The sequence below is a fragment of the Gekko japonicus genome, unplaced genomic scaffold, assembly GCF_001447785.1.
Source record: "Gekko japonicus isolate JY-2015 unplaced genomic scaffold, Gekko_japonicus_V1.1 scaffold435, whole genome shotgun sequence".
NCBI classification, from domain to species: Eukaryota; Metazoa; Chordata; class Lepidosauria; order Squamata; family Gekkonidae; genus Gekko; species Gekko japonicus.
In genome coordinates, this window is record NW_015161417.1 from 997,632 (window position 1) to 1,008,016 (window position 10,385).

The 10,385-nt window shown below is 41.9% G+C and overlaps 1 non-coding gene across 1 annotated transcript; it reads left to right on the forward strand.

The window, feature by feature from the left end:
- Positions 1–6,424: 6,424 nt before the first annotated feature.
- TRNAP-GGG lies at positions 6,425–6,496 on the forward strand. Its single transcript has one exon. It is a non-coding gene; the product is annotated as a tRNA-Pro (tRNA).
- The last annotated feature ends 3,889 nt before the right edge of the window (positions 6,497–10,385 follow it).

Genomic DNA, 10,385 nt, shown 5'->3' on the forward strand with positions numbered 1-10,385 from the left:
AATCAAACCCGGTTCTCCCAGATTAGAGACGACACACTTAACCACTACACCAAGCACACTTCTCTGGATTGAGCTTCAGTTTACTGTCCTTCATCTATCCCATTAACTTCTTCAGGTATCTGTTCAGGACTTTTGAAAACTCACCAGACACAGCTATTAAGAAGCAGAGTTGGATGTCATCTGCATATTGGCATAAATGCCATGGGGCTGGCAGCAGTCACCCAGTGGACTGATTCTTACTAAGTGCACTTGTTTTACTGACACAAATACTCACTTGGGAATGGGACCTTTTCAGTTTTTTAGTTCAGAAAATATTACTATTTGTGGAATGAGATGTTTGGCAAGAAATGGACTTAAGTGCTTTGGGGGGAAATGTGGGGAAAGGAATACTGTGATGTTGCTATGCAAAACCTTTTTAGCAAAGCAAGCAATGAAATACTGTAGAAATATCTCAGTCATGAAGCTTCCACATGACCATACTGTACCTCTGCCCTGGTATATCCATGCCATATGCCATTGCATTCTCTTTGCAGTGTGTAGGGAGAGGAGTGGGAAGAAATTGGTAGTGATCATCCATATCCGTATGATATGTGTGGTCAGTGGAAAGTGCTGTCAAGTCACAGCTGAATTATGGCAACCTTGAGGGGTTTTCAAGACAAGAGACATTCAGAGGTGGTTTGCTATTGCCTACCTCAGCATCATGGCCCTGGTCTTCCCCGGTGGTCACCCATCCCGCTATTAGCCAGGACTGACCCTGCTTAGCTTCTGAGATCTGATGAGATCAGGCTAGTCTGGGCCATCCAGGTCAGGGCACATGACATGCAGGCAATCTATTCCACAATTAGGCTTCAAGCAGCGTGCTTGTCAGTGTGCCGCTAGTCTCCATGAAAATGAATGGTGCACGTACAGTGGAGTGTTCTGAGTATCTCAACCTCATGTTGAATCCAGATGCAGATTCCCACATTGCAGGTGGACAAGGGCCATTTAACCCTAAAATGCAACACAAAGACATACACATCTCAAATGTTGCTTCTCCCTACATATCCTCCCCTCTTGTTCAGTACTTTCTCCCAGATGCCTAACAATAAAGCCCAGAACCAAGATAAAACAAGTTCCAAAATATGAGCAACTTACAACCAAATATAGCAGAGCTATAGCAATCTGAATGAGTACTTAAATGGGAAAGAAGAGGAGGAAGAGGAAGAGGAAGAAGAAGAAGAGTTGGATTTTTACCCTGCCCTTCACTTGGAGTCTTAGAGTGGCTTACAATCACCTTCCCTTTCTTTCCCCACAACAGGCACCTTGTGAGGTAGGTGGGGCTGAGAGAGCTCTGAAAGAACTTCTCTTGAGAGAACAGCTCTGAGAGAACTTGTGAATGACACAAGGTCACCCAGCTGGCTGCATGTGGAGAACTGGGGAATCAAACCCAGTTCTCCAGATTAGAGCCTGCCATTCTTAACCCCTACACCAAAACACACATTTCCCCCACCATTAAGATGAACAAAACCCCTTTCACAAAGAAAAGTTTTCCATTCCTTTCTAAAAGACAAGACAAGGCCTGACAGATGGCCTCAGGGAAGCTGTTCCCCAAGAAAGCCATTGTGGGGTTGTGGTTACTTAGAGTGTCAGGCTAGGATCTGGGAGACCTGGATTCAGATCCCCACATTGCACTGAAGCCTGCTGGGTACAGCATTGATGCTATGATAGCATTGTTGTCTTGTATGGAGATTAGGTCAGTGATAAGAAAATCTTTTTCCCTCCTGCAGTATCCATAGGATGTAGGAGTGAGTTTTTGGACAAGATAATTGTGCCTCTTTGTGGAGGCTCAGAAGACTGAAAATCCTCTATTCTAGAAGGCATTTGAAAATTGTACACATATCTCTTTCTTATTTTATAATAGGTGTAATTAAAATGATTTTATAGCTGATTGATATGGTTTCAAGTTGTTGTTTTCGGGGGAGATTGTTAGATTTTTTAATATATCCACTACATTTTTATTCTGCCTTTCCTCCAAAGACCTCAGTATTCATGGTTCTACTTTTGACAAGGTAGGGACCCTGGCTGAATGGTAGAGCATCTGCTTTACATGCAGAAGGTCCAAAGTTCAGTCCTCAGTATATCCATCTTAAAGGATCGGGTAAGAGGTGATTGATAGACCTCTGGCAGAGACCCTGGAGATTCCCTCCCAATTAGAGTAGACAATATTGATCTTGAAAGACCAATGGCCTGACTCAGTATAAGGCAATTTCCTGTGAAGATGATGGTGAACAAGCCTGGGTGGAGGGTCACTCTGGATTAAGGATGGGTATGAACCAGTGTGTGAACTAAAGTTTGTGATGAACTTGTACTTTTACTTTAATTCTCTGCTCTTATGACTACAATCTTGTGCATTAACAGTTCAGCATAATAGCAATAAAACAGTGATAATAATTATAAGGGTGAGCATACCTACAACAGGTAAAACATCAAATTATCAGGTCTAACTATCTATTAGATTTAATTACATAGGAAAAGAACTTAGCAACAGCCAGAGTAGTATCGTGGTCATTTCCGGCAAAGATTTCCGGTATCTTACAGTGGGCTGGAGAACTGGCCTGGCCCTTTAGGAAGGGGGAAACTAACATGGTTCTGTACCTATGAAATTTTGGACAGTCCAATAAAAAGTGTAACAAAGTGCCAAGACTCCCTGTTTCACAACTACAGAATCTTTCAACTAATGGAATCTTCTCAAAGCGGCCTGAGAGTTCTGCCATTGGGATTTAGTTTGCCATTATAAACACTGGTTTCATGAACTTCACTTTGATCAGGAATCTCTGTAACTGGGCAGTATGTCAAAGCAGCATCAGAGACCATGCTCAGAGTAAGGCAGGATGTTTGCACTTGTATATTATGCAAAACCTTCTATTATACCAATTGTGGTTAATCTGCCAACAGTAGACTATGGTTTCAGATCCTGGTTAGGTGGACTTTAATTAACCACAGTCAGCTGAGTGGCTCACATTCTGATAATCATGATAACCATAGTCTTATATTTTATCATGCATCATGAAGGAAGTTCATCATGAATAATGAAGCTTTTAGAACCTCTTCCCCTGAATGCTTGGAACTACAGTACAATTGCAAAGACTGGTGCAACCTGCACTTCCATATCTGGCATGCTGCTGTTCAACCAAATTTGTCTCCTTAGTTTAGCATGACTGCCTCTCCCTCCACCGCTTCTAAAATATACTGTAATTCTTCCCTAGTTCTAAACTGTCTCCATTCATGTCTTGTTTCCGCTTAATAAAAACATCAGCATGTACTAACAAAAGTAAGCATTTCCCCTAATAGTTCAAATGCATGCTCATTTTCCATGGAGAAGCACTAGACGTGAATATCATAAAGAGAGCTCCTACTGCTGTACTTTTCAGCCCAGTTTCATGACAGCTGATAGTCTCATTGGAAAGGGGGTGAAATAGGTAGCAAATAAAATATACAACAAAATGGCAAGCCCTACCCAAAGATAACCTTACAAAAGACCATCTAGCCATACAGAGACTGTATTTATTTCTTTAAAATTACAAGAAATAGAGCTTCTATCTTTAGAAAGAAGGTGGATGGAGAAAATGGTATCTGCAGTTGAGCCATAGTCTCATTTGTAGTGACATCACAATGTCTCAAGAGGTCAAATAATTCCTTTCACTGACATCAAAGGGATTACACTCTTTTAAGTGATTTGTGCTATCAAAGTTAATGGTTCTTAATCTAGAGAAACAACATTGGTGCCTACAGTGGAACATTTTGCTGTAATTCCCTAAACTGCACATTCCCCATGTTATGTCACAAAAGCATTTAAGGTTCTTTCCCCCCAGGTTTAACAAGTGGTTTGCAGTAATGTGCGAGTGTGTGTGCCCGCACACTATGCATACATCCCACTGGAAAAATTACTAGATCTTTGGAATGGTAGCAAAGTGCAAAGCAATGTGCACAAAAGGATACCCTGGACTGGAACTAGTGGAAGTTAAACTCTATTGCAGGATAAATAAAATAAATTTAGCCCCTGAAACACATGCACAGTGTCATGCAGAGAGTATTGAAACACTCACAGGGGGCAGGGGGCACATGGGGGGGGTCTTTTCTCCCTTGGTTCATTAATCTTCAAATGTCACCCTAAAAGACTAGGCAAGGACAGAAGTTATCTAAAAGGAACCTCAGCCTTTTGTTTCAATGTGATGTTGGATGGCTGAAGCTGCTTTCCCTTGAATATTAAAGAATAACACATATCTGATTTTGATGTTGACATAGAACAGGAAGAAGTTGTCTTTGATCTTGTTTTGCCAATATCAATATCATATTTTTCAAAATACTTTACTTCTTTACTACAAGATATTATGATTTTGTTTCTTGTATTGATTTGTGCCTGGCCATGTTGGGGAAGTTATAAAAGATAATCCTCTCTTAGGAAAAATATATAAAGATGACATTTTGCAAAGGAGATCTAAATCATGACAATGCACTTGAGAATATTTGCCTCACACTGTAGCTCTAGTACACCAGACTTACAGTTAAGTTGATGTTTAGGTTTGAGGGCCCATTGTGTTGCATCCTTAGAATGGTGACTTGGATACAGGAATCCCAGCTTCAAGTCACTGAATCACTACTGATTCATTAGAGGACGTTGAGCAAGCTACTATCTCTGAACTTTACCTATCTCATAAGATAGTTGTGAGGCTAAACTGCCACTCTGAGTTGTTTGGAGGAAGATTAGGATAGGTCTAAGGACAAATTTTGGCATGGAACCTACTTGTATCCTACCACACTGCCACTCTTAGTTGTTTGGAGGAAGATTAGGGTAAGTATAAGGACAAATATTGGCATGGAACCTACTTGTATCCTACCACTCCACTGAGTGTAGTTTGACACCTTTCTCCAGCCTAAGAATATTTCCTCCGATGAATCAACTACATACATTGGAAGAAGGTTTCGTAGGATGGAGGAACTCCCTGCAGCCTAAGGTCAGAGTCATCCCAATGTGCACAAGCTCAGGAGTAGGAAGACTTCTGAATCTGGTAGTGCACCTGAAAACCTCCTGCTACATTGTGGTTCAAATAAAAAGGAGGACAATGTTGTTCCTGAGGAGGAAATGCCAGTGCCTATGTGGACATACTTGACTACTACCAGTAGGAGACATCTTTGAAGTCTGAATCAGGGGTTTGATGTAGAGAGTGAGAATGATAACAAAGGTAGAAATGCTAGAATAACTCTCACCCTTTTGGGTCTAGTCTGATTTGGGCATCCAAATTGATTGATCTTCCTGCTGGGCTCTGCTCCCAGCAGAAAAAGGGAGGGGGCACAATATGGTGCATTGATTCAGCCATGATTGCATGCTACAATCTTGGCAGTGCAAGGGTACTGCTGTGTACTATTGATGGTATGCCTATGTGCAGAAAGATAGTGGGATGAAGAGAGACATATATTAAATCCATGGCTTTTTTAATCTTATCTTTGATATGTGCTTTTAAAAGGCAAACTAAACTACTCAGTTAAGAGCCCAGAATGGTCAGATATGACTCTTAGGAAAGAATCCCAACTAGGAGAAAAGCAAGAACTGCTAATGTTTGAAAGGCAATTCTGCATGTGCTTTACAGCCGGCTTCTATATATGCATTTTGCATGTAGTCTCCGATTTTTCATTCAGCTCTGGTTCAGCTTTCACCAGAGTGTGTGCCATTCTCAAGTTTGATCTCTAATTGCACTGGAGGGCAAGTTTATTGGGCTCTGGGTTGAGAGGCTTTTGCAGCTGCCTGCCTAGATTGTTGGGGTTTTTTGTAAGCAGTGTGTGACACCTCAGTATTAAGAGAGTGACCCTGTGTTTACTGCAGGAGCCACACACAATATATGTGGCTTTCCTCCACCCCCCAAAAGTGACAGGAACCCATTTACAGTTGGTTTACAGTGGTGTGGCATCTGTGAATTGAGACAGTGAATCTTGCCAGGAAAAAATAAATTCAGACGCTGGCAAAGAATGAATATCCAAGGCAATTTTCTTCTCCCTAGAGATTGGTAAAAGAAAATGCTCTGAAAAAATGGTGTATGAAAACCAGGGAGCAAAAATCTAAAATCCAAATTGAATCAAAATCATTAGACTCATGTGCACTGGGGACATTGGGGAGATGATGAGCTTGAAGTACTGATGGAACAGAAGTAGGAAGGATGATGACTTCAGTGGACTTGGAAAGTTGTAACTTTTCTGAGGGTTGCACTGATTGTGTTTCCAACTTGGAAGCTGATACTTATTCATACCCCTTATTATTGTGTGAAAACAATAAGAGATGAGTTCATATTTACATCCAAATAAAACTGACGGTGATGGACTAGTGCATGTAACATTTATTTCTTGGGTATCAGAGAGGAATCACAAGATACCGGCTCACCAAGAAATGGGAGGGGCTGTAGCTCAGTGGCAGAGCATCTGCTTGGGATGCAGAAGGTCCTAGGTTTGATACCTGGCATCTCCAGCAAAAAAAGATTGGTTAAGAGATGATGTAAAAGACTCTGGACAGCCACTGCCAGTCTGAGTAGAGAAGACTCATTTTCATGGATGAATGGTCTGATTCAATATAAAGCAGCTTCATGATTGCCTCAAGTAAATACCACTAATGGCTGGTACTGAATGTTATAGGTGGAAGCATTTTGAGCATCTTTGGTCATGGAAGCAGTGCCCTTATGCTTGCTCCAGTTACTAGGTCATGTAGATGTTCAGGGCAGGAATGTAGTAATGCTGGAATTATGCTGGGGATGTGATAAATTATGTCAAAAACGTTGTGTACCTGAGGCTAGGATATGGAATGATTGTGTATGATTGTGGAGTAGTTATGTCTGGTGATTGTCATAATGATTTGCATTTGTGCTTGTTGCACAGCAGCATCCAAGATCCTGTAGATTTCTCTTCTCTTTGAATAAATAAGAAACAGCCATGTTCTTACAGACCGTTGTGTACTAACTGTGGGTAGATATTGACTTTCTGAATAGCAGCCACTGTTGTGAGTGTCCTTTATCCCCTTTACCCATTTAAGATCTTGCTAGGACTCATTTACCAAACAAAATCTGGTAGTTTAACCTCACAAGAGTCACAAAAATATCATCAAGTTATGTTGCTTTCATAAGTCTCAGCACTGGTTGTCTTTGGAAACTAAACTACAAATATTTTAATTATATAACAGTTTTACACTTTTTAAAAAAATTATTTTTATTATTATAATAATAAATGTACATAAACAAATAACACATATTTCATTTTACATTGCTCAGTACAGTACTACCTTTGGTTTTCAAGTGATAGTATATTCCCCTCAGTACATTGGTAGTTTTACACTTCAGTAAGGCCACAGTCAGAAGACTGAAATAGAATCCTGAGATGGCAGAGTGGACTGTACCATTGCATGTGGGTGATACTGGTTTGAATTGTTCATGATGGTGAAAAAAATATCAAGTGTAAAACTAGTATCTCAGGGAAAAAAAGTTCTCAACCACCTGGAGTTAGCAACACTATCTCCTTCCCAGTCAATCTTCAACCTACCTTTATTTCCCCCTCACTCTTCAGCTTTCCACCCCCCACACACCTGCAGCATCTCCCATGCTCTGAAGCCCTGACTGCTACGTCACATTGGCTGTCATACGGGGGCCATCTCAGCAGGATATAAGGACACAGAGTCCACCATTTTCTCCAGGGGAACTGATCTCTGCCATCTGGAAAGCAGTTGTAATTCTGAGTGATCTCCAGCTCTCACCTGGAGATTGGCAACAATGGTTTCCCCAAAAGGCACTAAGGGGAAATGTATTTTGCCTCAAAACACATTTTACCTCAGAACAACAACAGCAAACTGTTTAGAATGTTAGACGCAAAGGCCAATCAAGCAATGCAATCAAGCAATGCAAACAACCTCTATGTTCCGAGGCAAAGGCCAATGAGGCCGCATATGCAAATAACCTCTGTGTTCTGACTGGCTATGGGGGGGAAAGGAACAGCAAATTGTTTAGAACGTTGGAGGTGAGACTCAAGCGACACAGCCAGTGGATAGGGACAGATTCTGAGTGACATACCAGGGCGCCAACCAATTCCGGAGCGTGTGGAATGTTCTGGAGAGTGCCACCACCAAAAAGCTTTTATATATAAGGAGAGATTAGGCCATTACAGCCTGCACAGTCCATCTTTAAAAAGGGTTCCAGAGGAGATCTGGAAAATTACAGGCCAGTCAGCCTGACGTTGATACCGGGTAAGTTGGTGGAAACTATTATTAAGGAAAGAATTAGTAGGCACATTGATGAACAAAAACTATTAAGGCAGACTCAGCATGGGTTCTGTAAGGGAATATCTTGTCTCACTAATCTGTTAATGTTCTTTGAGGGAGTGAACAAACATGTGGAGAAGGGGGACACAATAGATGTTGTTTATCTTGACTTCCAGAAAGCTTTTGATAAAGTTCCTCATCAAAGGTTCCTAAGTAAACTCAATAGTCATGGGATAAAAGGACAAGTTGTTTTGTGGATCAAAAACTGGCTAATTAATAGGAAACAGAGAGTGAGTATAAATGGACAATTTTCTCAGTGGAGGGTTGGTAAGCAGTGGGGTACCACAGGGATCAGTATTGGGTCCGATGCTTTTTAACTTGTTTATTAATGATTTGGAATTGGGAGTAAGCAGTGAAGTGGATAAATTTGCAGATGACACGAAGTTGTTCAGGGTGGTGAGAACCAGTGAGGATTGTGAGGCACTCCAAAGGGATCTGTCGAGGATGGGCAAGTGGGCGTCAATGTGGCAAATGGGGTTCAGTATGGCCAAGTGCAAAGTGATGCACATTGGAGCAAAAAATTCTAACTATAGATACATGTTGATGGGGTCCGAACTGGCAGAGACTGACCAAGAGAGAAATCTTGGAGTCATAGCAGATAGCTCAATGAAAATGTCAAGACAGTGTGTGACTGCAGTAAGAAAGGCCAACACTATGCTGGGAATGATTAGGAAGGGAATTGAAAACAAATCAGGCAGTATCATAACGCCCTTGTATAAATTGATGGTGTGACCTCGTTTGGAGTACTGTGTATAGTTCTGGTCACCACACCTCAAAAAGGATATTATAGCATTGGAAAAAGTGCAGAAAAGGGCAACTAGCATGATAAAAGGGTTGGAACACTTTCCCTATGAAGAAAGGTTAAAACGCTTGGGGCTCTTTAGCTTGGAGAAATGACGGCTGAGGGGTAGAGCAGGTAGAGAAAGAGGTACTTTTCTCCCTTTCTCACAATACAAGAACTCGTGGGCACTCAATGAAATTGCTGAACAGTCGGGTTAGAATGGATAAAAGGAAGTACTTCTTAACCCAAAGAGTGATTAACACATGGAATTCACTGCCACAGGAGGTGGTAGCAGCTACAAGCATGGACGGCTTCAAGAGGGAATTAGATAAACATATGGAGCAGAGGTCCATCAGTGGCTATTAGCCACAAGGTATAGATAGGAACTCTCAGTCTGGGGCAAGTGATGCTCTGTATTCTTGGTGCTTGGGAGGTGGCAACAGTGGGAGGGCCTCTAGTGTCCTGGCCCCAGTGGTGGACCTCCTGATGGCATCTGCTTTTTTGGCCACTGTGTGACAGTGTTGGAGTGGATGGGCCATTGGCCTGATCCAACATTGGCTTCTCATATGTTCTTAGGTATTACTATATCTGTTACTTTTGGTTCAAACTTCAATCAAGCCTGGACATATTTATTCTTTCATTCTAAGAATGTTTGTTTAGGGATGAAAGTAAGAAGTAAGTGCAGGGTGTGTGTCTAAATGTTTGACATAAATAGTTCTTGTGTTTAGAGAGAAGCAGGGCTGCCAACTCCAAGTCTGGAAATTCTTGGAACTATGGGACTGGAGCCTGGGGAGTGTGGGGTTTGGGGAGGTACCTCATTGGGGTATAAGGCCATAGAGTCTACCCTGTGAAGCTGCCACTTCTTCCAAAAAAGCTGATCTTTGTATTTTGGAAATCAGTTGCAATTCTGGGAGATCTCCAGGCTGAACCTGGAGGCTGGCAACCCTGGAGAGAAGAAAAAGGCAAAGTTGAAACCAAAGTTGAAATTATGGTTGCCAGGTCCTACCTGGCTGCTTTTTTTGGGGGGGGGACTCCTGTTCCTTCCATGAGTTCTTCTGGCTCACACACTTTGTGCACACACTGCAATGATGGCACCCGGAAGTGATATCATAGTGTTTCCGACATTGGGGGAGATGCTGTAGGTTTTGGGCAAAACTCTATGGGGTTTTTGGCCTCAACATTGGAAACGCAATGACATCACTCCCAGTTGATGCCATCACACCAGCACCAGTGGCGCCAGAAGGGGGATTCTTGGGGATGGGGCTTCCCCTCTGG